The sequence below is a fragment of the Pinus tabuliformis genome, chromosome 4_2 (genome assembly GCF_031772625.1).
Source record: "Pinus tabuliformis cultivar Carrire ecotype Pingquan chromosome 4_2, CPIR1, whole genome shotgun sequence".
Taxonomy (NCBI): Eukaryota; Viridiplantae; Streptophyta; class Pinopsida; order Pinales; family Pinaceae; genus Pinus; species Pinus tabuliformis.
Genome location: NC_142304.1, coordinates 579,016,013 through 579,042,775, shown reverse-complemented (window position 1 = coordinate 579,042,775; position 26,763 = coordinate 579,016,013).

The window sequence follows — 26,763 nt, the reverse complement described above, 5'->3', positions numbered from 1 at the left end:
GATCCTCCCTCTAAGAATATACCACTTTGGCTCTGCGATACTTTATAGGATACTGAAATAAATTTCCCCATTCATAGATCATTCAGGGAAAGAAAGAAACCATGCAGGTATCAGGGATATGTTGTTTCTATGAGTACGATGATTCAAACTGAACCATCCTCATTCGAAGAAGCTATACAAGAATAATTTTGGAAGGATGTTATGGCTGAAGAATATGAATCAATTATGAAAAATGATGTATGGGATGTTGTACATAGGACGAAAGGGAAATATGTTGTAACTTCAAAATGGATATTCAAAATCAAACATGTAATTGATGGCAACATTGATAAATATAAAGCATTTTTCCTAGCTTGAGGCTTCTCTCAGAAAGAGGGAGAATATTATGATGACATATTTGCTCCCATGGCTAGATATACAACCATCTATTTTATAGTTTCCCTTGCTGCGAGTTAGGGATGGAATAATCATCAGATGGATGTAAAAACTATATTTCGCATGGCATGTTACAGGAAGAGGTATATTTTGAACAACCACAAGGATTTTAAGTGGAATAAAGAAGAACACGTGTTTGTAGGTTGAAGAAGGCATTGTATGGTTTGAAGCAAGCTCTCCGAGCTTGGTATGCTTGCATTGACAATTACTTAGTGAAATTGGGATTCAAAAGAATAAATATCAATCCCAACCCCTACTTCAAGATAGTTCAAGGTATTCCATTGATTTTGGTTTTATATGATAGGTAGTGAGCCTCTGATGATTGAATGTAAGAGGAAGATAGCATCTTAATTTGAGATGAAAGACCTTGGTCTCATGCACTACTTTTTGGGCCTTGAGGTGTGGCAAAATCTTGGTGAGATTTTCCTTTCACAAGGAAACTACATTGTAAAGTTGCTGGAAATATTTGGAATGACTAAATGTAAATCCATGGTTACATCAATGGAAATGAACTTCAAGAAGTTATGTGGAGATGCTGCAGAACCAAACTTAGAAAATCATTCCCAGTATAGACAATTGATTGGGGCTCTAATGTTTCTATTGAACACCCGTCAAGACATATTCTATGGAGTAAACGCATTGAGTCAATTAATGACTGATCCACACCACTCACATTGGATAGCTACAAAACAAATATTGAGATACTTTCATGGGTTGATCACACTTAGCTTGAGATATTCTGCAACAAATTTCAAGCTTCATGGATATATTGATGTTGATAGGGCCGAAAATGTTATCAACGGGAAAATTACTTGTAGATGATGTTTTAGTCATGGATATACCATGATATTCTGGATGAGAAGGAAACAAAATTTTGTAGCATTAAGAATCGTTGAAGCAGAATACATTGTCACTAGCATGGATTATTGTGAAGCAGTTTCGTTGAGAAAGATATTTGGAGAGATATTTGAGCAAGTCCTAGATACTACAATGATATATTGTGATAAAAAGAGTGGAATTTATTTCGAAGGGAATCATGTGTTCCATGAAAATTCCAAGCATATTGAAATTCAATATCACTTTATTCGAGACATGGTGCAGAGAGGAGTTGTCAGGCTCCATCACATATCAACAAATGAACAGATTGCAGATATTCTCACAAAGGAATTACCAAAGAGAAAGTTATTGGTCTTCAGAGAGAAGCTTGGACTGATGGATGTAGCCCCTCCAAATGAGGGGCAATGCTGATCAAGGAAACTGAGCCAACTCTTCGTACCTTGTTTGTGCTCCTAGGGTGAGGAATCGAGATAGAGGGCTCCCGGGGTTGAGGGAAATCTGGATAAAAGGGTGTTACCCCTATTTGTTACCCATATGGTTGAGTGTTTTACTCCCCTATCTCATCTTTGCAGAGTATACCCCAGTTGGCATCATACCCACAAGTCAGGCTTGTTGGGTGATATTTTTTTGTATGATTAGTTTTTCTGTGCTAATAACAATTACAGATTTATAAACATGTGCTTGCTTCTTGATTTTTGTGCCAAGGTTTCCTTAGTTTTTGGTGCTTACAAACAGGTAAATTTCCTTAAGTTAAACAAGACATTCATGAGAAAAATAGATTAAAAAATGAATAATGAACAAAAAACATGTACAGTGTAGCAAACCATCAAAAATACACATTAACACAATGTTTTGATGAAGGAGTTCACCCCTTCTGGGCTACATCTCCTTGGTCAAGCTTCCATGGCTTCGGCCTCAATATTATCTCAATGTGGAAAAAATGATGTTTACAAAGCTCTATGGCTCCTGATACCTACACCAATGTGCTCAGAAGGTCCAAATTCTCCAAAAACACTTATTTATGATCTCAGTTTGGTCAAAAATTGATTAAGTTATGCTTCATTCATTTTTTCTTAGGAAACCTGGCTAAATCTAAAGACACTCCACTTAAGTTCGCCAAAACTGGTAGTTTTCACCTAATTTGGCACGCCGCCAAATTTGCAGCCAACTTAATAAATGGCTTAATTAAATTCTAAATGAAATTAATTAAATTAAAATGTAATTAAAGCGCTAAGCGACTATCCGTTGGCCCTTGGTCGTGTACTTGAGGTCACATGGGGTGGAGGCTAGCTCCCACCACCCCGTCGTCGAACTTTAACTATGCATTTATTATTGGTACTCAGCTATATGTTTCAAAAACTTCGCCAGTGGTCCAACAGTAGAGCGTAGACTTTGGGTGTGGGAGGTTAAAGGTTCAAAACTTGTTGTCGACCAACCCATATAGTTTTACCATACCATAATATATGTGCCATTTGAAATATTACGTTGACTTTGGATTAATACAGAATTATGGAATATGTGGATTTTTAAAATTTGATTTAATATGTGGAATTTAATAATTAATGTTTAATATTTAAATATATAATATATAATATATACATATTAAATATAATATATAGTTAAAAGCTATATAATATAAATAATGACTATATATAATATATAATAATATTTAAATAAAAACAAATTCAAATTCCACCTTGGAGCTAAGTAGGCAATTTCACCTTCTCTGAGCCAAACTGGTGAATTTGGAGGTGACACTTGTCATAGCCCCATTGGGTGAAAACTGAAGAAGATTCCCCTTGCTGACTAGACTGCTGACTATATTGCCATGTCATCATTCTGTCCCATTCTGCATTTTTTTAGTTTTTTAGGAAAATGAACAACATTCCTTTTCTCCTTCATCCGGACTCTATTTTTAGTGAAAAGAATTACGTTGCGATCATCTTGACGAGACGGATGCAGTCATACAGTTTTCGAGCCAATCTGAGAACTTTGATTTTTGAGCTAAATACTAGGCACCTGATCATTCCTCCCCACTAGAAGCCTTTTGGACCCCAAAAGATACTATTATCTGACAAGTAGATGAGGGTACAACTACCTCACCTTCCCAAGCTCAATCCAATTGTCTTTTGATGAATTTTTTTCCTTGAGCTCCTCTCTAAGGAAATCAACATTCACTTGCCTTAAGGACCCCGTTCTATACCTGTACTTGTCTTTGCCCTTTTCAAACTGATCTTGCACTGTTTGTTTGTTGGCTTGTTGGGGCCTGACCTAGGTTCAGAGTTAATTAGCCATACAAATCCCTGTACTACTGGCCCTTTCGACAACAGTCCACAAAGTGCAAACTGAGGTCTCACCCGAAGTAGTATGGGGGGGTGCTGGAACCAGGTTTCCACACCCTTGAGATGTCTGAGGGTTTGATTCAATCCAAATGTTCATCCCTCCGTGCAGGTTGCTTCACACACTTCCCTGGCTTCCGCATCCTGATATACTTGCCTTCGCATAGCCCTAAGGGCTGTGGGGCTTCCGAGCTGCTTGGAGATGCGCTCTGCACTATTTCCCTAAGTCACACCTGAGATCTTACCTATCTTCCTACACTAGTTAGTTATCTTCGTGTAAATAGAAGCCTCGTGTTATATTTATTTATACAACACACACATATAACTTCGCGTAGCAGATAAACAGTACACTTGTAATTTATACCCAGTAATACATTAAACAAGAAAAGATACACATAAATATGGTAAACTTCTCTTTATTAATTCTTCCAATGGTTACAAAGTCGACCTGCCCTACGTACTCAGCTGCAGGGGTCTTCGCACTCAGCTGTGGACTACTAGGCCTCTACGCACTCATCTCTAGAGCCTTCTCCTACTCTATGACCCAAAGACAATCTTTACACTTCGACTCAACCTCTTAGATTCATCTTGCTTCTACTATTTTTCTTAGCTATATGCTGTCTTCTACACTTAGAGCCTCACTCTATTTATACAATCCCATGGTTCGCGGACCATGGGTGGATCTTTCAAGCCAACATTACATTACAAAACCAAGGGGAGACAACCCTGTGACTCTATTATGACTTTGCACTCCGCACCCACAAATCGTAGAGTCTTAACAATGGACTTGATCAAAACTTAGGGTTTAAGCCCCAAAACATGCCTTGGGGGGATTCCATGCCCAACAGGCCCCCAACACAAACATCATGACTCACCCTCGAGTCACTCTGTTGACACAGAGATCTTTGTGCAGAGTCCCTCCAACTTTGTCTGAACTGTTGCAAGTTCATAAACGCACTAAGCGTATGCCTGCTAGATTTCCTGTATGCGTTACTTCAAGATCGCGGTGTCAGAACTACTTCCCTGCATCTGTTCCTGCATCCCCTGCATTTGTGCAAGCAAAAATTCAATCGTTGCCATGATGGTGAAGGCCTTGTCGATCCAAGGCTAAACACAAGCTTTCAGGATTGCTTCTTTGTGTTGTGCTGCATCCACCTATTCTTTTAGTGCTTTGGCCTGTTGCATCAGCGCGAGCCTCTGGGTGAGGGCCACCGTCTGTGCAGTTCCTTTGACACTGTCATTCTATTGCTGGAGTTCATGCACCTATGTCTCTAAGAAATGGATGTTGGGGTCCTCCTGCAGATTCGTGAGGACCTCAAATGACTCCTCCAACATTCTGGTGCAGTCCCTCACTGCACTGCTGATCTCTTCTAGTCTTGCTGTAATAGTGCTAGTGTGTTGTTCTCTTACTTTCGGAGGGGTGGACGGCTGTGCCTTCAACCGTAGCTCTGCGATCTGAAGGTTCAGCTCCAACTGAAACTTAGTCATTTCTTCTTGTGCCTCGCACACTCCTGCTGCTAGCATGTGGATGTGCGCCTCTGCCGATGTGTCTGCTGGGCTGGCCAGCTCAGGGACGCTTTAACAAGCTTCATCCAGTACCTGTACCAGCTTCTGATTCTATGACACCACTTCATCATGCTTCAAGCTCAACTGCTCCATGTTGATCTTCTGTTCGCTTAGTACTTGCAACACGCGGCTCTCCCTAGCCCGTAGTTCTGCAGTATTCACATCCTGCAGAACGTATAACGTCTCCTGTGGGAGTGCAGCCATGTTGATCCCGATACCCTTCAGTGTGCTGATCGTAGGCCTATCAAACTCATTTTTTGTCAGTAGTGCCCCTTCTGGAAGCACTATTGTATTTGTCGTCCAAGCGTGTAGCATTTTGTCTGTTGCAGTTGTCCCTACTATGAGGCTGGTTGAAAGGGTACTAGTCTAAGGAGTGTGCACCTGCAACTCCTATAGCTGTGCTCTGAGGGCCCCCAACACAATCTGGTTCTCTTGTGCAAAATTTTGGAGGGCCTCGGAGGTGACATCGCGCACTATCTCACCAATGTAGTGCAGATCACCCTCAGTAAGGGTGATTGGGTCAATAGACAACTTTGATGCCTTGATCTTCTTGCTCGACCCCGTCAAATCGCTTGGACGTTGGTACCTCAGCTATTTGGATGCATTTGTGGGTCCACACCCCCTCCTCTTCCTCTGCTTCCTGCCCATGCGAAGGTGAATTTTGGCCCTCACGTTCCTTCTCTGCTGCCTCTCATGCTGCTGCAACCTTTTTCTATTCTACTGATGTCTGTGCAGCATCCCGCGCCTCCTGTGCTTTTGCTGCCACTACTTCCTTCCTTCTCTTCTCTGCCAACTGCGCCAAGCATAATTTTGCCTCCTCTTTCTTCCTTTGTGCCAAAAACTTCTCCATTTCTGCGATGTTTGGGGTGCACCACTCTGGCAGCCATGTCTCCGGTACATCAAAAATTACATCGTTCGTGTCTATAAAAGGTAGCTCACTCCATTTCTTAGTTGGGTCCTTGCACACCCTGATGTATATGCTATGGAGGTTCATTTTAAACTTTGAAAAACTTTGTAGGCTTTTGTAGATAGTGGGTGATAATCGTGGCTTGTGTTTAATCCCCATTCTGAGGTTCATTTCCATGAACACCCAGAATATCTTGCTGTCACGGATCCGGTTTGCATCCTTTGTAGCCCAGAGAGAAGAATACTTTGTGGCCTCTGGCAGATCCCTATCAATTTTGGGGAACTGACTACCCTCCGACAATTCCCATGCCACTATCACTATGGACAGCAGAAGCCATGCATAGTGGAACGTTTTTCCTTGTTCCGGACCCTCACAATAGTTTCCAGGAACTCCTTGCAGAGGAACTCAGACAAGTTAAATTGGACCCCCTCAGCAAGTGTTATCATCGACGTGGGTACCTCATCCATGCGACACTTGCGCATAACCTTACTTGCCAGTATTTTGGTCGCCAATCTTACTGCTTTGTTGTTGATGTTGGATATGGCGTAGCCCCTCTTCTTCTTCTTCTCTAGTTTTTATTTCTTCTTCATGGCCTTTGCGATGGCTAGGTCACTGCTTTTCCCTTCCAAGATATCTATGGGGTCCTCTCTTTTACATGGAAGTTTGGGAATGTCGTGAATCATGTGGTCCGTGATGGGGATGGGCTCCTCCAGCCACAAACACCCACCATGCACCAGGCAGAGCAACTGCCTCATGACGAAAATTGTTATTGAGGCGTGGTGGAAATGCGACACCCTTAGCAGGTTTAGTAGCCCTTCCTTTTCCACTTTGCGCAACCACTTTCGTGGCTCTAATTCAGTAACCCCCACCACAGTGTTCTGTTTAGGCTTCATGAGCTGCGCGGTCTCTAGGTGAGGGAACTTCTCATGGTCAACGAGATCCCAATATTCAAATTTCAAGCTAGGCACCCGTCCCAGGTGCGTGCCCTCAAAAATGATGTCATCTGGGAGGAGAGGGGTTTGGAGAGAGCTCTTGCTCTCGTCAAGATCCTTGGGCACTATAGTCTTCCCCTTCCATGGGAGGATATATCCAGGTAGCTTTGTTGGAGGGTGCACAGGCTCAGTTTCTTCCTCCATGCCTTCGTCCTCGTCTTCTTCGATGATAAGGTCCTCCAGGTCTTACTCCTCCTCGTCGGTTTCTATTTAACGACTTTCCCTTTCTCCTCCATAGTTATCTTGGTGCAAAACAGGTTTCGCGGGGACACACATATGGGAACCATTTACTATTTGTCTTTCTTCGACCTCGGTGTGCGCGATGATTTAGGGATTTTTGCCACAATCCCGGTGCCTTCAAGGGCATGCCCCACGGTCAGGGCCTATGCGGCCTCTTCGGCGGTCATCTCTGTAATTTCCATAACTTCCTTAGATGTTTCCATCGTGTCTAACCAAAAATCTATCACTCGTGTACTTAGGGGCTCAATCAACATTTTGCATAGGTTAAATAGGGCTCTGCTCAGGCTACGCAGGGTATACAACAGTTTAGTTCGTAATTGACCAAGTGTTGTTTGCTAGGTAGCCCTTTGTAATTTATATCACCTTTTGAATTTGAATTCGACCGTTACCCCCAAATCCGGTTCATTAATTCTCTCTTGGCGATAGGTTTTCCCAAATCTTCCCCAAAAATCACGTCTTAAATGCCTGTCGCCCACTCCATTTAGTCTCAAGTTGAGCATCACATCGTGAATAGTGACTTTAACGGTCACTTTCTGGCCAAGCAGCGTGGCAGCGCAGCCCCGCTTGTGTGGTCGCGGACCTTGTGACTCTTTATGTCTGCGCGCAACTCCAACATCACGCAGCTCCCGGGAAGAGTAGTTTATAGTCCCATGCCTCCTTTCGACTACTAGGAGTGCTAAGACTGTACTTCCCATGGCTAGTTATGTGGCCGCGCCACCAGTATAGGGTTTCATCTGGTCATCCATCACTTTTCCTGGAAAATACCCACCTTTTATTGTTACTGGTGGCGTCGCACACTTTATCATCTACAGTGCAACATAATGGTTGATTCGTTTAGTAATATGCAGTCCATGCCAAGGCATTAGACTGATCAATTCATGGGGATAGTCCCAAACTTGTCAGTGTGATCGTGCACACCCAGTTTTATCACCCTAGTCTTCTTATCGAGAAAATCTTCCTTTATCTCGTCCTCCATCTTCTTGACTTCCACTACCACCAGAGAGATTTTTTTTCTTAATTGTACCCTTTCTTTCTCAAGTTCTTGGAGCCTAAAATTACCCTGTTGGATTTCTTCCTCAGGTCCCAAGCGTTCTGCTTCATTCGGCTGTGTGATCCCTTCTTTCAAGGCTCTGCAAATCGTCGTATCGGTCGGTGCTTCCATGTGTGGACTAGGCATTTCATGCTCTATGGGGATTACAATGTTCGCTTCATACTCCAGCCTCAGAGGTGCCTGCGCTATCAGTTTCTTGCATGTGGTCCTATAAGCCCATAGAACCGCTAGTACGTGTAGGTCCCAATCAGTCCTTTGTGCATTGTGGACCTTGTTCAATGCTTCACATACTTCGTTAAAGGCTTATGCGTGGATAACCTTCTACGCACTTGGTCTTTCCATACTCTGTGGTTCCAACCAGAGGGGTTGTTCGTGAGATTGCCTCGCTCGCGCCTGCTTACTGACTGTGTCTCATAACGCGAAGATTGTATGCATCCGTGTAGGTTTCATACCATATGCATGTATCCATCTGGATAGGTGGGCATGCAGACAGTTTCGTTCGGAAATCTTGTATGTTAATCACATCTTAGGCTTCCCAAACCACATGCACATCATCCTCCTATATTCACACTAGTCTTCGAAACTTCTTTGGTGCGTACCCCACCACCTCGCGGGTGTAGCGCACAATACCCATTTCAAAGCTTCAAAACGTTTCTGTTGACACTTCTCTTTCAAATCTATTTAGGAAGTCATCCACCTCAGTTAACCCATCATACGTAGGAAGCTCCCTTACCTCCATTGATATGGAACGCATCAATCTCATCATCATGTTACAGTTCAGCGTGGTTACCTTGTGTAATCGGTTTTGGCATCATTCTATCTCTTCATCAGAATCCGATGTGGAGGAGATTTCACGCTCCCATGAGATTTGTCCATCCACGATTGGATTCACCCAGTCTTGTTCTCGTGCGGTTATCTTGTAGATGAAATATAGATCGTCATCGTTGTCATAGTCGCGCACTGGCTCTGTGTAGCACGATCCTTCTACAGGGTCCAAAGGTACAACTATGCGCAGAGACTTTTTCTCAAAAGTCATCTTACGCTTCTTCAGATTGATCACCCCATTCATGTCAATGGCTAAATTTATTCCTAATAGCGCAGGGTAGGGATTTCTGTCATCAACAATCTTTATTACTTCAAAATCTACTAGTGCGCTTGCTCCTTCGATACCTACTGTGATTCCCTACAATCTCCCCATAGGTAGGATCTTTTGCTGGTTTTCCATCTGCAGTTGGATAGGAGACCATTGCAACGTAGGCCTTCCCATGTGCTCCCATGTCTGCTTTGGTAGGATGTTCGCGTCCAATCCTAGATCCAGAATCACTTTGTCCATCTCATATTCTCCAATCTACGTGGTCAATCTCATCTCCCTTCCCATTCGCGTCGTATGCTTTCCGAGCTTCCAGATTACACATGGTTCTCCTGGCACGGTCCCACCACATCTATTTATGAGTTCCTGTAGCCCCTTTACAGCCTTGCTGTCAGCAACAACTTCATGTGTGTTTCTAGGAATGTTGTGAGCATAGATGGGTCTATTTCTGGCTCCGGTTTGTCTTTACTTCCTGAAGTGGAGGCATCAACGAAGCTCTTCTTGGCTTCCATGAAGGTTTCCTTAGTGCACTCCAAATCAAACTCTGGTTCCTTCATTTGAGAATGTTAGGTCCCTATAATATTATTGATTACCCCATTACTATTGTTGTTGTATCCCTTATTAATATTGTTGTTCCCCTATTGTCCCCATATTGTTATTACTATGCCCCATAGAATCCCTCTATTGTTATTTTTGTGCCTTTATATTATTATTGTTAGGTCGGCTGGGTTATATTGTGACTCTTTAGACTCCTATATATAGAAAGGAGGTTTTGTCATTTGAATCATCAAATAATCATTTGTTTTTGTAATGTAAAGGAGGTTGCCCACTCGAAGAGGCTGAATTCTAAGGCGTTGAACTATCTTTTTTATCTTTTTGTGAGCTAGTTTCATAACATTTGGTATCAGAGCTTTGGATTATAGGGTTTTGCTGCTCCAAATAGGTGATTGTGGCATTTTCGCTTTAACTTTTTTTCTGCGGCATTTCAAAAGAAAACAAAACCCATTTGAGAAGAAATCGCACTGAACCTCGAGTCTGAATTTTAGAGCTTTTCACACTATATTTGTGGAGATATGATCTGAGGAAGTTGGTCTTTTTGCAGACTCCTGAATTACATTCCAAACAGGTGACTTGGGGAAAATCGTCATAACTTTCTCTCTATGCATTGGATTGAAGTTTCGTAAGAAGGTACAGAAATAGGATGGACTGTATTTTCTTGTATGTATTTTTCAGAGCCAAAGGTCGAAACAAGGACACGTGGCATGTCGTACAAGTTCACTCTACTGAACTAGTATATAATGAGGTCACTGTGGGAGATTTGGCATAACTCTTCCTTCAAGAATTCAATTTGGATCAGACTGGTGGCATTGGAAAGAGGACATAGAGGGCTACTACAGGTCGCAATTTTAGAACTGGATGATCCGAAATTACAAAGATACATCAGAGGCAATATCAAGCTCCTACAAAGTGAAAAAAGGTGTGTAGATTTTTTTTTATTTTTTCTTAAGCTTGGTTTGAAAAATTATTTTGAATAATTCAAAGGGCATAGTAGAGCATTATTATCGGTAATTGATGCCCCAAGGAAAGAAAATGCAAACACCTAGTAAGCAAACTGAAAGCACTAGCATGACTCATGAAGAAGAGGAATAAATGCTACATGATATATCAAAATTACAAGACCAAGTGCAACAAATGTCACTCTCGCAAAAGCTAACAGAAGCTAAGATAAATTGCGTGGAATATAAGATAAATGGCATGGAATCTAAGATAAATGGCGTGGAAGCTAAGATGAATGGCATGGAAACTAAGATGGATGATTTGAAGATAGATTTGAAGACAGATTTGAAAACAGACATGGAAGATTTGAAGACTGATTTGAAGACAGACATGGCAGATTTGAAGACAGATTTGACAAATTTTCTACAAGAAATACTTACTAATGGTGAAAGGGTAGTAAACGAAACTCATGATGCAAACAAAATAAATGTTAATCATGATTTCATGGACTCTAATGTTGGATCGAAGACCCACCATATTCCAAAAATTGATATGAGGAAGTTTGATGGCAAGGATCTCGCAACATGGATATTACAGATGGAGCAATTTTTCGATCTCAATAATGTGCAAAACACACAAAAGGTACGCATTGCAACTTTATATTTGGAACCAAATTAGTTTGTATGGTATCAATGGATTTGCTCTCGTAAACAAATTATCACTTGGGAAATTTTTACGGAAGAATTGATAGCGCATTATGAGGATACAAAAAGCAACACTTTTTTTAGCCAATTGATAAGTCTCAAACAAAAGGGTTCAATAATGGAGCACATTGAGGAGTTCCAAAAATTTAACATAAGGGTAAAAAATATTCCAGAGGAGCATAGGATTGATGTGTTCATAGGGACTTTAAAAGATAATATCCAACATGATGTTCGCCTTTGGGAACCTGATTCATTAGAGAAGGCATTCAGGTTAGCAAGAAAAATGGAAAGAAAAATTATGGCAACCAGGAAGCATACCACTAACAACTATAAAGATGGAAGTGTTGTTGCCCCTAGTCTTCCACAACCTATAAGGTTGAAACCACAACAATTGGAAGAAAAAAGAGCAGAAGGGCTTTGTTACAGTTGTGATAGCAAATACACTAAAGGTCATAAGTGTGCTGAGAAAAAATTATTCTACATAGATTGTGAAGAGGAAGAAGAAAAGGAGCAAGAAAGGTCAAAAGAAGAGGATATACTCCAGGAACAAAGCCTAGAAGAAATGAATCCAACCATATCTTGTAATGCATTGGCGGGAATTACCACTCCTCAAACCATCAAGATAGAAGGACAAATCAAGAAGAAAAAGGTAATAGTGTTGATTGATTCAGGAAGTACCCACAATTTTATTCATTGTAAGGTAGCAGAAGATTTGAATTGCTTCCTATATCCAGCACCAGAGTGTCAAGTGATGGTTGCAAATGGAGGAACAATAAATTTCTCTGGAAAGTGCCATAATATCAAGCTATCCATGGGAGAATATGTATTGACTAGCCCAATGCTTTCCATTCCAATGGGAGGTGTTGATGTTGTACTAAGAGTCTAATGGCTACAATCCTTGGGTACAATATCTTATAATTTTGAAGAAATTTTCATGAAATTTTCTGCGGAAGGAAAGGAAGTTGAATTAAAGGGTATTGCAGGGAAACCAAGAAAGATAATCAGCTCTAACGGTATGACAAAGCTTCTAAAAAAGGAACAAAGAGGTGTAATTGCACAATTATGTTCGCTAGATGTTTCCACATAGAAATCATCTATTTCTCCAAATCTCCAAAAAGTCTTGGACAATCATTCCAAGGTATTTAAGACTCCCACCTATTCGTGATCATGATCATGCTATTCATCTGATTCCAGGAAGTTTTCCTCCAAACATCAGGTCGTACAGATATCCCTATGCCCAAAAGAGTGAAATTGAACATATGGTTGCAAAAATGCTAGAGGCTGGTATAATTCAACCTAGCCAAAGTTCTTTCTCTGCTCCAATAGTATTGGTGCACAAGAAGGATGGATCATGGCGCATGTGTACGGATTATAGGGAGCTCAACAAGCTCACTATTAAAGATAAGTTTCCCATTCCTGTCATTGATGAATTACCAGATGAATTGCATGGATCAATTTACTTCACCAAGTTGGATCTTCATTCAAGATATCATCAAATCAAAATGAAGACTGAAGACATTCAGAAAACAACATTTAGAACTCATGAGGGTCATTATGAATTTTTGGTCATGCCTTTTGGCCTTACCAATGCACGTTCTACATTTCAAGGTTTGATGAATTCCATTTTCAAACCCTTCCTTAGAAAATTTGTGTTAGTATTTTTTGATGATATACTAATCTACAACAAGTCTTGGAAGGATCATGTTGAAAATGTTGACAGGGTGCTACAACTATTGGAGGAGAAACAATTATATGCAAAAAGATCCAAATGTTTCTTTGGAGTACAAGAGGTGGAATATCTGGGTCATATTGTATCTCATGAAGGAGTTAAGGTAGACCCTAGCAAAATTAAAGCCATTAAGGAATGGAAAATACCCACATCCATAAAGCATCTATGAGGATTTCTCGGGTTGACAGGGTATTATCGCAAGTTTGTTAAGAATTATGGGAGAATGGAAGCACCTCTAAAAAAATTATTGAAGAAAGATACATTTTCATGGACTCCAGAAGCAATAAAGGCCTTCAAACATCTTAAAGAGGCAATGTGCCAAGCACCGGTCTTAGCTACATCAGACTTCACAAAAGCCTTTATTGTGGAATGTGATGCTTCAGGAAATGGAATTGGTGTTTTTTTAATGCAAGATGAAAGACCCATTGCTTTTGAAAGTCGTCCAATCAAGGGAAAGTTTTTACACAAAGCTATTTATGAGAAGGAAATGTTGGAAATACTACATGCACTTAAGAAATGGCGACCCTACCTAATGGGAAGACACTTCAAGGTAAAAACAGATCATGATAGCCTTAAATACTTTTTAGAACAAAGATTATCCTCTGAAGAGAAACAAAAGTGGGTCACAAAGATGTTGGGTTATGACTTTGAAATCATCTACAAAAAAGGGAAGAAAAATGTGGTGGCAGATGCACTCTCAAGAAAGGATGAGGATCTGGAAGCATTGTTGTGCGCCATTTATATTATCCAACCAGATTGGATAAACGAAGCAAGGGAGGAATGGAAGAATGATTAAGAAGTGTGGGCACTTATTCAAAAGTTACAACAATATTCCAATACATCTGATACATTTAGCTAGCAAAATGATTCGTTATGGTACAAAGATCGCTTATACCTTTGTAAGAATTCCCAACTCAAACAAAATATTCTTATGGAATTGCACACTTCTCCCTTAGGAGGGCACTCAAGATTTTTAAAAACTTACCACAGGGTTAAGAAGGAATTTTTTTGGGATGGCCTTAAATTAGATATTCAAAAGTTTGTGGCAGAATGTTTGGTTTGCCAACAAAATAAAGTTGAAACAATTAAGACCCGGGTCTATTACAACCTTTATCCATTCCAAGCCAACATTGGGAGGAGGTTTCAATGGATTTTATCACAGGTTTACCCAAGTCTGAGGGAAAGAGTGTCATCATGGTGGTAGTTGATAGACTTACCAAGTATGCACACTTTTGTGCATTATCACATCCATTTAAAGCCAGTACAGTTTCTACTACATTTATGGAAACAACTCAAAAGCTACATGGAAACCCAAAGATTATTGTAAGTGACAGAGATCCCATTTTCACTGGAAATTTTTGGACAGAATTATTTTCTTGTCTAGGTACTCAGTTAGCTCATAGCTCATCTTATCATCCTCAATCTGATGGGAAAACTGAGATAGTAAACAAATGTTTGGAAGGATATCTTCGTTGCTTTGTATATGATAAACAGACACAATGGGTCAAATGGTTGCCTCTGGCTGAATGGTGGTATAACACTTCCTTCCATACAGCAACAAAAATGACCCCATTTATGGCACTTTATGGATATCAGTCACCATCCATCACCTCATATTTAAGAGAAAATTCTAAGGTTCAAGCAGTGGAACATCACATCGAGTGTCAACAACAAGTCCTCCAACTCTTTAAGGATAACCTCGTGTTGGCACAAAATAGAATGAAACAACAGGCAGATCAACATCGCAGCGAAAGAAGTTTTGATGTAGGTGATTGGGTATTCCTACGGTTACAACCATATAAGCAAATTTCCCTCAAGCAAGCTAAGAAGGATAATAAATTATCACCAAAGTATTATGGTTCGTACAAGGTGTTGCAAAATATTGGTACTATGGCATACAAATTGGAGCTTCCTGCAGCTTCTCAAGTGCACCCAGTTTTCCATGTTTCATGCTTAAAGAAGGTTATAGGCGACAAGCTCCCAGTTCAAACAATATTGACAGAACTTGACGAGGAAGGAAAATTTATATTGGAACTAGAAGCAGTCACAGAAACAAGAACTCGACAGCTACGAAATCAATCAATTTTGGAGTATCTCATCAAGTGGAAGAACTTATCCGCTGAAGATTCCACTTGGGAGGATGAGAATTTTATACAGAAGCATCCAGAACTACTCAAGCTTTGAGGACAACACTATTTTTAAGGACAGGGGCATTTTAGGTCCCTATAGTACTATTGATTACCCCATTACTATTTTAGTTATATCCCTTATTAATATTGTTGTGCCCCTATTGTCCCCATATTGTTATTACTGTGCCCCATAGAATCCCTCTATTGTTATTTTTGTGCCTTTATATTATTATTGTTAGGTCAACTGGGTTATATTGTGACTCTTTAGACTCCTATATATAGAAAGGAGGTTTTTTCATTTGAATCATCAAAGAATCATTCATTTGTGTAATGTAAAGGAGGTTTCCCCCTGAAAGAGGCTGAATTCTAAGGCATTGATCTATCTTTTTTTATCTTTTTGTGAGCTGGTTTCATAATAGAGCGTTGTGAACCCACGCACTTTCTTCAGGTTGCTTGCCTTTGTCATCCCCTGTCGTATTTCCACTTTGGAGCACAATATTTATATTAGGGTCTTCCTCGCATGGCTCAGACCTCATTATTTGAAGGTTTTGAGTCGGGGGATGTTGGAGTGCTCCTTTATCGCGCAACCTTGTTATCAGGGTGGGACAATCCTCCGTCTCATGATCAAATAATGTATAATACAAGCATGATGGCCGCGTTGGATTTGTATAATCGTGGGCATAATGTCCTGGCCCTCCGCAATTGTAACATATCAGCTGTCTGCGACCTCTTCCTGGTCCTCCTCCACCTTGGCCTCGTCCGCGCCCCTGAAATCTGGTTCGCGCCATCCCTGTGTTCTGGTCAAGGGCCCACGTTTCAGCCTGAACTCTATAGGTAGGAGTCCGATCCATCATCAGCTCATAACTTCTACAGGTGCACTCATCATGTCCCACTAATCTATAGAAATTATAGAACAACTGTTGTGAATTCTACGTGTACTTTTGTGATATATGGTAGTTATTTGTAGCATGATTTCCTCCTATTTGACAAATCACGCACCATAATGCAGGTGTCGCACTTAGTCCTGCTTGTTCCTCTTGTCTCAGTGGCATTGGTCCCCCTCCCATGAGGTAATTCATGAACACGGGGCAACGATCCTTGTCATGTCCCTGGCCTTTGCACTTTACACACCATACCTCATCATGCACTTCTGGGCGAGTTGTCCTGTCTTGTTTCAAACTCTGCATCTCAAGGCACAAGTTTTTCAACTTCGCGTAAATTTGTTGAACTCCTAGGTTGGGATCCTGTATTGAGGTCTCATGCAATCTCATCGCGACCTCCAATTCCTCGGCTTGAGTTGTTAGCCTCTGTTGTGACAACGCGTTCTATAGATGCAATGTTAACAATGCTACAAACCATTCACAGTGTTGTCCATCTGTCAACGTTATGTTGGCTTCGTGAATTGTGCACTTTAGTCTCTGATCCAATCTCCCAAGGGGTCTTTGATCCATTCTTTGTTTAACACAGTTTGAATATCTACGATCCCCGCATTCGGATTTTGATTGGAAGGATTAATGTACCAAGTCAGCGTGCGATCCTACAGAGTGTTGACCAACATCGCTTTCTTTATATTGTCATCCATGACTCCCTGTGCTTCCCATACAACTTTTATCACGAACCAAAACTGGTCCGGATCTTCATTCCCTACTTCGTTGAACATTGGAAACTTTATCACACTCGCCATATTGATTCGCAGTGGTGGTGGAGTTGGTATGGGTGAAGATGGGGTGAAGATGGTGAAATTGGCGGTGGTGTGGGTGGGGGTGGTATGTGAAGAATTATCTACCTTATCAAATTGATCGCACTTCTTGGGGAGACCTTCGTGAGCTCTTCCTCACCCCCTCGTGGAGGTGAAATCAAGGGGAGAATTTCTAGTTCTGTACTACGTTCGTTTATATAGATTCTCCCACTTCACATAGCCCCAAACATCAATTTATTCACATAACCCGTTTTTCACACAATGTAATTTTAATCCAAGTGTTTAAAGATTTAACGTACTTACCTCGTGGCCCTTTGAGGAAGCGTCATTTTGCCTTGCTATAGCTGACTGAAGTATCTACCACGAACTCGGTGATGAATCCTCCTATAATTCAATCGAGCCAGTGATCAACAGATCACACGATCTTATCCGCTAAAGCTTCTTATCTACGCACCAATTTTGGATTCCACATAATAGTTTTATCGAGCTTGCACCTTCCTTGGCTATCTGCTAGCTTCACGATCCACTTGTATAGTTCGGTAGGGAAAGATGCAAATAAAATTTTGTGGATCTCTGTGTATAAGTAGCAGTCTCACCACTCCTTGATATTCGCAGGTTCCTATTCTTATGTGCCGCAAACTCATGAATCTTCCTATCCAACCAATCTTCAATTCCTTTCTTTGTCAGATTCTAGTGATACGACATCAGACATCTCTATGCGGATCCCAGTCCCGACAACAAAACCATTTGTTGGCTTGTTAGGGCTTGACCCAGGTTCGGAGTTAATTAGACAAACAAATCCCTATACTACTGGCCCTTTCAGCAACAGTCCGCAGAGCGCGGATTGAGGTCTCACCCGAAGTAGTATGGGGGGGGTGCTAGAACCAAGTTTCCGCACCCTTGAGATGTCTGAGGGTTTGATTCGGTCCAACTGCTCATCCCTGCGCACAGTTCCCTGGCTTCCGCGTCCTGATATACTTGCCTTCGTGCAGCCCTAGGGGCTGTGGGGCTTCCACGCTACTTGGAGCAGCGCTCTACACTACTTCCCTAAGTCACACCTGATATCTTACCTATCTTCCTACACCAATTAGTTATCTTTGCGTAAATAGAAGCCTTGTGTTATATTTATTTATACAGCACACACATATAAGTTCGCGCAACAAATAAACAATACAATTGCAATTTATACCCAATAATACATTAAACAGGAAAATATACATAGAAATATGGTAAAATTCTCTTTATTAATTCTTTCAATGGTTACAAACTTGACCTGCCCTACGCACTCAGCTGCAGGGGTCCGCGCACTCAGCTGCAGACTACTAGGCCTCTACGCACTCAACTGCAGAGCCTTCTCCTACTCTACGACCCAAAGACACTATTTAGACTTTGACTCAATCTCTTAGACTCATCCGGCTTCTACTCTTTTTCTTAGCTACATGTTGTCTTCTACACTTAGAGCCTTGCTCTATTTATATAATCCCATGGTCTACAGACCATGGGTGGATCTTTCAAGCTGACATTACATTACAAATCCAAGGGTGGAAAACCCTGTGACTCTATTATGACTTCGCGCTCCATGCCCACAAATCATAGAGTCTTTACAATGGACTTGGTTAAAACTTAGGCTTTAAGCCCCAAAAAATGCCTTGGGGGGATTCCATGCCCAACATTGTTGCACCATTTTCAGTCATTCATAGAAACTCATGGTTTTGTCTATGTTGCCATCAAAAGAAACATCCTTCTTATCAACATGACATAACAAAATATAATGCAAATGGATGACAAATTTCATTACTTTGTTTTCTTGACTCAAGCCTGATTGTACATCTTGAAAGTATGAAATTTTTTTATCATAACTATCATGTAAAACATAATGACGCATAAGTACAACCAATAGGCCTAAAGGCATAACAATGAACTTGTTGCTTATACCTCTTTTGTACCTCCGAACCAAGTGAAAATTTTGACAAGTATCCATCCAATGAAGGTGCATGGATTGCTGCAACTTAATCTTTACACCATGGAAATCTTTCGAATGAAATAATATGGTGAAGTTGCTTGCATAAACCTGAAACCCAAATGAACCTTTCAAGTTTGAAATAGTATAAAAAAGAATTGAACTGATCTTTTGGTTTGAAGCAGCACATGCCTCTCGTTGTTTGACTTCTCACTGGAAGACTTTGCACACACATGACAATGCATGCCAAGGAACTTCAAAAGAAGAAATGTCAACAAAAACTCTCCTCCAACATCTTGGGCCTTGTTGGGCCTAAGAATTATCCTTAAAATACATCCACTTTCACTCCATTCACACATTTTCTCACCTCTATTCCACCACCATGTCATCACTTTAGCTTTCCTTTCATCATTATATGGGTTATCCTTGTGTTTTCCAAAACATTATTAATTCTTAGTATTTTTAAATGAATTTGTGGTTAAACTTTAGAAAATAATATCCATATACCTAACAATTAGAATGTGTTTGTTGACATGTGTAGGTACAAAGGAAGCTTCCAAGGCATCTTTATGTGTCACTCTATGTTCAAATTCGAATTTGAGGAGATCATGGACCTCATGGAGAAGATCATGGACCTCATGGAGGACATCATGGAGGATAGGTTTATGTGTCATCATTGGTTGAGAAATAGGTGGAACAAAGGAGGGAATAGTGGGTCTACATTTATGAGTTTGTTATCATAGCTTTTGTATAAATAGGAGTGTTATTTCCTTCATTTGTAATCTGCATTTTGTAATCTTAATTTTTAGAATTTTAGAACCTAGTCCTTCATTTGTAATCTTAGTATCTTATAGGTTGGTAATGAGAAGTTAGATTTGGAGAATCATTGTAATGGTTGTAATTGCAATTTGCAATTGATGATGAATAAAACAGAGCTTCTTTGATCCTCTGCATTTGACTTCTCTTTTGGTGTGCTTGTGAATCCTTGGAAGGATCCCCATTGCCTAGCAAGTACACTTTTATTTTGGTAGGATTTTATTTTATGTTTGTTTGTGAATTTCATTAGATTAAATTATTAGGTTCATATGTTTGAAATATTAACAAATGACCTTTCGTAAGAAAATATTAATGTTTCCTTCAATGAATCTGATTTGTTATTTAGTGTTTGATTTCATTAGTTTAAGTTTTTGATTTATATGCTTGAGATATAAATGAATAGTCTCTTGTAAGAGAGCTTTAATATTTCATGCAATCAATCAAAATTAGGTTTTGTTGATTAAGATGATTAGAAATATTAATGAGTAGTCTCCTGTAAGGGAGCTTTAGTATTTCTTACACTTATGACAATGTCTTTTTAATTTTTAGATTTCATTTTGTTAAATGACTAAATAGATGTTGGAGATCCCAATGAAAAACCTCCTGTAAGGGAGCTTTGGCATTTCTTCACCTAACGTAGTCTAGTTTGTCTCTAAGTCCATATATATTGGATGATCCTCGAAGTTTACTTACTTGGATTGATAGTAAATGAAACTCTAATTTGCATCGCATTTTAGACCAAACATTTTTGCGCCATTGCTGGGGAGGATGATTTGGAGATAGACTTAGGAAGTTAATTTTATTGCAATTTCTTTTTATGGACTAACTTGTGAAACCTGGTGACAGCAGGATCTTCATAAAGGAGTTCAAGTTCAAGTTTTTATTTTTTTATTTTTTCGTACTTAGTTAGTTTCAAATTCAGTTTTTAAACCCTCCATTTCTTACTAATCCATCTACGGATGAGGAAATTGAAGATGTTGAACAGGTACTTCTTGGAGAGCAAGGACAATATAGAGGAATGGTTTCAAAAGAACCTTGTGCCAACTCCAAGAATAAGACAGGTTACTCACATGTTTACAAATCATAAGGTAAAAATTTTAAATCTTGATGTGAGAATTTTCGAATTTTTAGTCCATAGGTGGCTTCACTGGAAGCATTCTTTTACCTAGGAAATAAAAAAAATCTTTCATGTTAAAGGTAGAATAGATTAGACAAATAAAACGAGATCTTGTAAAGTTTTCTTTTAGCCTTGTTTTTTATAAAAAATAAAAATAAAAAATCATCCACATTTCTCATGAATAAATTTAAGTAAGAGCCACTTCATCCACGCTAATCTACTAAAAGAAAAACGCTTTCAAAAAAAATCACACTAAAAACAATTCTTATTTTTTAGAAATAAATTTAGCATTATACAAAAATTTTGGTATTTAAAATCCAATTCCAAAACTTTATAACTGTAATTTAGATTTTCAAAAATTTACTCTAACCTAGATTTCCATAATGATTCCCTAATTTCTAAGAAAAAAAAAACCTCATTAGACTAACATTTTTACATATATTGAAATTACCTTGCATTAATAAGCGGTAAGGGTAAATTGTTAGCATATATATTACGATTGCTTTTTGTGACCATTATTAAAGTGTTGTAAAATGCATATGAATCAATAAACTAATTTTGGTTAAGTCAAAATCATTATGAACTTTTGTTTGATGCAAATTCGAGAAGAATGATGGCCCTCACGTAAATCTTTGGCACACTCTACATCTGCCACACCGATTTTCTGAGTTCCATCTTTGGATCATTGAAGAAGAAAGAGGTTCACAAACGCTTGAATCTTCCCTCTAAAAAAACAAAAGTTATACTATTTAATTAGTAAAAAAAAAGTTACACTATTTAATTAGTTTGTGGACAGAAGGTTGTAGGCATTTCCATGAATCAAAAGCCATGCCATCTCACATGACTCGTCACTGTTCTAGACACATTTCAATCACCCAATATCGTGTTGCATTTAAACCCACCACGTAGTTGGCTCGACTTTGAAATTCCACTCTATTGTCACACCTTTACATCCCTTCGTTGCTTGAGTAAAGCCATCCTTTCATAATGAAACGTTTATTAAAAGTTTAAAGACGTTCCCACTTGTTCATACATAGAGAGATCGTTGATTTCTTAATCGAGCAGTGGAGAAATAAAGGAGATCATTGCACTATAGTAATGTTGATGAAGGTCAAATCCAAAGTGCTGGACCAATCAGAGATATCATCTTTAGCATGAGAAGGATTTGTGGACAAAAGGGTTCATGTGAATTAAACCAATGAGTAATTACCATAAATATAATTAACAGGATTTTCCTTCTCCGCTTTGTAGCAACGTCTTCACTAGAAAGTGCAATGACATCGTGACAACTACCTCGTCTAGAAGGGACAAAAGTGATGGCACAAATCCATCTAACCTACAACAACAATATTCCAATTTAAGCAATTTGATGATTGCATGTAGATTTTGTGGTAGGAATTGAGAAATTTAATGAATTGATGATTACATGCAGATTGTGGCACGATTTCAGCAATTTGATGATTTGATGATTGGCGGCAGCATGAACGCAAGAAATCATGATTCAACCATTTACCACCAGCAACAACAACAGATAGGATTACCTCAGCAGCCAGACCTGCAGGCCTTTGCGAGCAATAACGATTCAACCATTCACTATGAATTTTCTGGATGATGTATTTTTCTGTACATTGTAAATTTCTTTAGCCTTTCTCCCCTACCATGAAAATTCAATGAATAATCTTTTGTGATGACGATAATAAAAAAATGGTAATGTGATCCACCTGCACAAATGGAACACTTGTTTGCGGTGAGAATGGTGGAGGAGTTGCAGAGAAATTCAATGAGGAAAGCGATATTGATATTTGTGTTGAGCAATCTCCAGCAAATCATCAAGAATTGTAAAGATGACTTGATCAAAAACTGAATTCATACATGACAGGCATCCAATTTTAAAATAAGTTGCAAAGATCTCAAAAGTTCATCTGCAAGATTTTCCTTGTAAGGAAGCAAACGTTGACAGATGCGTAGGAGTCCAAAGACAACTTTTTCTACAATGGCACATGGCATAACTGTAGATATGCTCATAAACACCCTGGCACAAGAGCATAATTCTATTCTGGCTGTTTAGAGTAATTGCAATTAATAATTCAAGGCAGAAAACAACAGTGTTTTCATATTCAGGTGAACTACTACCCTTTTGTGGTCTACCTGCTGCCCAAATGAGGACCCTATGGCCTTGAGTACGTCTACGACAATTATTTCCAACTCCTTGAGGCAAACGAAAATGTTGAATTTTGAATTCAAACTAAAGACATGGAAACAACATATCATCTCAATCCTTTCCACTCTTCTTTTGTGTCCATGTGGAAACCAATATATTTACATGTACTCTGTGGCTGTTGTGCATGAATGATGGCGTTCTATTTGTCTATATTCACCCACGTGGATGTGTATGCTTGGTGTACAAGATGGAAGCAACCAATAAAATGACAAGATCGTTTGAAGCTATCAATTAGAGAAGATATCGATTCAAACAGGAGGTTGACACAGCAAAAGGAATCTCCAGAAAGAATGCCAGGTAAGTGATCTGCGTTTATTATTTTGCCCAGAATAATGAAACTAGTTTCTCCATAAAACTAATGAGAACTGCAAGTTGCTTGTATGGCTTGGACAATGGTGTCAGCGACAATAAGAGTGTTAATTCTCGTGGCACACCCAAGTTTTTGTAGTCTTCAATATCTCTAATACCACGTTTTGCAGGACAGTCCTTGCATGAATTAAAAACCATTTTTTCACATGCAGTTTTCCAAATAAGGCTCCATAGAACCCCACATATCTCCCTATCGATTACAAATTGGTGCAAAAAAATTATGGGTTTTATAACTGCCCCTGTTCTGAGAAAAACCCATGTTTTATTTTTTAGAAATTCGTTTTTATTTGGCTAGAAATCGAGTTTTAAAATGATGTGTCAAAATTTCTATGCGTTTCTGGCAAACTGCTATGATGAAAAACGTTTTCTATCTTGGAAAGGTGGTGACTAGGACTGTAAAATTCTCCTCACAAACATATGAATAGGATAGAAACTTTAAGGTTCTATTTGTAGAGCAAAGAAGGATCTTGGATCTCTGCCTTTTTACAAGATTATCTGTGTTCTCATACCTCTGAATAAGAGTTGTACCTACACCTTTTACCACCATTGCTTGGATTCTGTATATTCAGTGCAGATAGCTTAGAAATTTGTGGCATTAAGGTCTAAAGGTTGTGACAATAAAAACATATTATCTTATGAGCTGGGAATTCCTCTTTGAAAGACCTTTTCCTTTTGCACAAAACATTCCAACTTGGACTGACTATGTTCACTGGGACTCTACTTGAACAAGTTATTTGTGTTGTTTTTGCAGAGATCTTTCAAGCAAATCAGTGAAAGGACTTATTCCACCATCTATTGGTGAATTAGGCATGCTGAGATTCTTGACAACACAAATCTACAATGGCAAGCTTTTACATGCACATTGCATGGGTCATCGGACACAAACAAGAAGTTGAATTATTTATTATGGTTATTGTTTTTATTAAAAATAGACTGTATTAACATCATGAATTAGACTAAAATTATGCTTTTGATATTCCTTAATCTGTTTCATTTTGGCATTCAATTTTTGCATAAGAATCACGAAGGGAATGGCCATCTCTTCTTGAACAAACTTATGTTCTTTATGCCAAGTTTTTTTTAGCAGGTTTCGGATGATAAACTGATCATTAAGGAGATTAAATTATGACGACAATTGGTCTTCAAAAGACTAGTTTCATGAAAAAATATAAAGAACAAGACCATGATCATAAGAATGACATTTCCAGAAAATTACAAGTTCTTTTAACTTCCTGTAAGGGTTTAATGGTTTGATATGTTGCATGACAGATTAGAAAATTTGAAGACTTGGGGGTTGTTCCTAAATGTACAAAGATGGTGAAATACCTATCCACACTTGAATACGACGTCAATAGGTGGCTGATCAACGCTGGTCAAACTCAGCTATTTCAGCAGAAATTTCAGAACTATTATTTGTTAATCTTGAGATTTTTCGACCACTTTTGAAAAATTGTAAATCCCACCACTTGTCAAAGCATGCATAATTCACTTTTTCCCAGCAAGAGTCATTATCCATTTCTCACAATCCACATACACTTCATTACATTTTCATCAATGTTAACCCACCAATAAAACCAATGATGCTCATCTACAAGATTTTTGTTCCACTTTACATATTCATTGTCACTTTCCTTTTTCCTACACTTGCAAATAAAACCTTGCTTCCATACACCATTGAGTCCATAGTCCTTGAGTCTAAATATTTTTCTAAAAACACCTTGAATCTTGCATGCCTTAAGGGAAAACTATCATGCCGATAAACAAAGGGAATATATCAATGTCCCTTGTTCATTGGATCTTCTAAGTATTCAAAAACAACAAATTCATTCATACTTAGAAAGGTGTGTTCGGGGCATCTTGACTCTCATCCACATCAAAGATGGGATCTCTCGTGTTGACTAGTAGCATCCATCAAATGACCACTAAGTCAACAATTTCTTGTTATGTTTCGACATTGAAACATTTATTCACATGACAAGAAATGTGCCAATGAGAAAATTCCATTTTTTTTATCAAGTAAGAGTAGGACCTTCTATTAAACTTAGTCAAATATACATAATTTACAAGGAGCCACAACCGCTCTGCAAGAGTTCAGCAGTCAACCGGGTAGGCCAAACCAAACCAATCTCGCAAAACTAAGAGAACCTAAATCGGAAAACTGGGGAGAACCACCAAACAAAGCACAAGGAGCATAGTAAACCTTGGAGGGCAAGTCCAAAACCTGCCATGGAACCACAAGAGGTCCCACCACAAGTCAAACTGAAAACTGACAAACTGACAAACTAACAAACAGACAAACGGACCCGAAGGAAGTTAAAGCATAACACTCTAAATATTTTTCGGGTCTGACCAACGCGCATACACAATCACCACCGTTGATCCACTGATTAAGATCCAATGGTCATCATGGATATCGGAAGGCCGAGAAACACGAGAGTTAACCACCCGATGAGGGTAGTTTTCTCTCTCCTTATTCTGCAACGTGTCGCTCAAAGAGTGGAATCAGAGCCAAACTCAGAAAAACCAGAAACCGTTCAGACCCCACCTGATATACCGCTTGTGGTATTGGACCGGTTAACTCACATAATAACCCACCTGACCTTTCTTCACGTGTTGTCCCTTAATTCCTTCCAGCGGGTAGTACTTGAGCCAATCTCGTTCACCTGGATTCTCTGTCAACCACCACCTAAGCCAAATGATGAGGGCTACCCTGCCCTGTGGAACAGTCCGAGTCAAACCATTCTTCATTCAATCAAAGGGAATCCTGACCTTGGAAAATCACCGAACCATGGCGGGTTGGACTGTATGGAGTCCTCCAACCTCCCGCTGGTCTTCAAGGTTCCTCTGATCCTCCCTATTATTCCATCATTCCATATTCTGGGTAGTGTTACATAGATAGTCCTTTCGCAATTTACCTGGGGGGAGCGAATCCCAAGCATACCTAGAATCCTTGTTCTTGTTTGTGACTCCTTCATTCGCCAACTGATCTGCTAACATATTAGCATTCCTTTTCACATGAGAAAATCTGATATTTTTGAGGGTTCGCAAGTGAGAATAGATGCGGT